The 1,085-nt window shown below is 47.5% G+C and overlaps 1 non-coding gene across 1 annotated transcript; it reads right to left on the bottom strand.

Annotated features, from left to right (window-relative positions):
- Nucleotides 1–369: 369 nt before the first annotated feature.
- On the bottom strand, nt 370–505 carry LOC114817545. The gene has a single exon (XR_003765407.1). It is a non-coding gene; the product is annotated as a small nucleolar RNA SNORA7 (small nucleolar RNA).
- Between the last annotated feature and the right edge of the window lie 580 nt (nt 506–1,085).

Below are 1,085 nucleotides of genomic sequence, written 5' to 3'. Positions count from 1 at the left end.
AGCGCTCAATAAATACTATTGAATGAATGAATGAATGAACTCAGGCCTTTCTGACTTCCGGGCCCATGCTCTATCCACTAGTCAATCATATTTAGTGAGCACTTATTGTGTGCAGAGCACTGTATTAAGCTTTTGGGAGAGCGTCTTGTCTTTTGCTGTCGGGTAATCGACCCATTGCGACGCCACGGACACATCTCTCCCTGAAAACCCCACCTCCAGCTGCAATCATTCTGGTAGTGGATCCATAGAATTTTCTTGGTAAAAATCCAGAAGTGGTTTAACACTGCCTCCTTCCTTCCACGCAGTAAACTTGAGCCTCCGCCTTTGAATCTCTCCCACACCCCAGCTTCCCAGCACAGGTGAATTTTGATTTGTAGCAGATTGCCTTCCACTCGCCAGCCACTGCCCAAGCTAGGAATGGAATAGATATGCCTCTGGTTGACTCCCTCCCATAGTCGAGACTGGTAGAATACTGGAAGCTCTCCAGGTGCGACCCTGAGAGGGGTCTTGGGAGAGTACAGTATAACGGTAAATGGACACTGCACAATGAGTTTACAGTCTAGAGTGTGGCACTAATCCATGCTGCTTCTGGAAATAGCTGCAAATCCCCAGGCTGCAGCAAAATCAGAAAGGGAAAAATGCTCCTTTTCTAAATTCCTTCCCAGACCCTATAAATCCAGCAGTCCATATTGCTGTTTGATTTACTAAGCTCTCATTGCTTTCTATCACTTATCGGAAACATGTGTTTACTCGTTTTTATACCGCTTCTTCACCCGGAGACCTAGGTGTCAAGTGCCCCTTTTTTTCCTGATCAAAATGGCAAATGAATTTTTAAAAACCCTCTAAAAGGAAGCTCATTGCTGAGGCAGGTTCACTTACCACACAGGTTCTGATTCTGCAGCCTCCATCCCCCCAGCCCGGCCCCAACCAAGCAGGAAGCTCTACCAGGAAGTTTCTCCATTTTTGGACCCCAACAAAAGTTCTAAAGGCTCCAACTGTTGCCCCGCAAGATCAGCCCTCACACACCAACCGAGCCCCACCCCCTCCCCACCAGACCTCTTCAAGAATTAGTGTATGGCCGAGTT

This window comes from Ornithorhynchus anatinus, chromosome 16 (assembly GCF_004115215.2).
Source record: "Ornithorhynchus anatinus isolate Pmale09 chromosome 16, mOrnAna1.pri.v4, whole genome shotgun sequence".
Taxonomy (NCBI): Eukaryota; Metazoa; Chordata; class Mammalia; order Monotremata; family Ornithorhynchidae; genus Ornithorhynchus; species Ornithorhynchus anatinus.
Note: the sequence above shows the minus strand (reverse complement) of the source record. Positions and strands in the feature narration are given on the sequence as shown.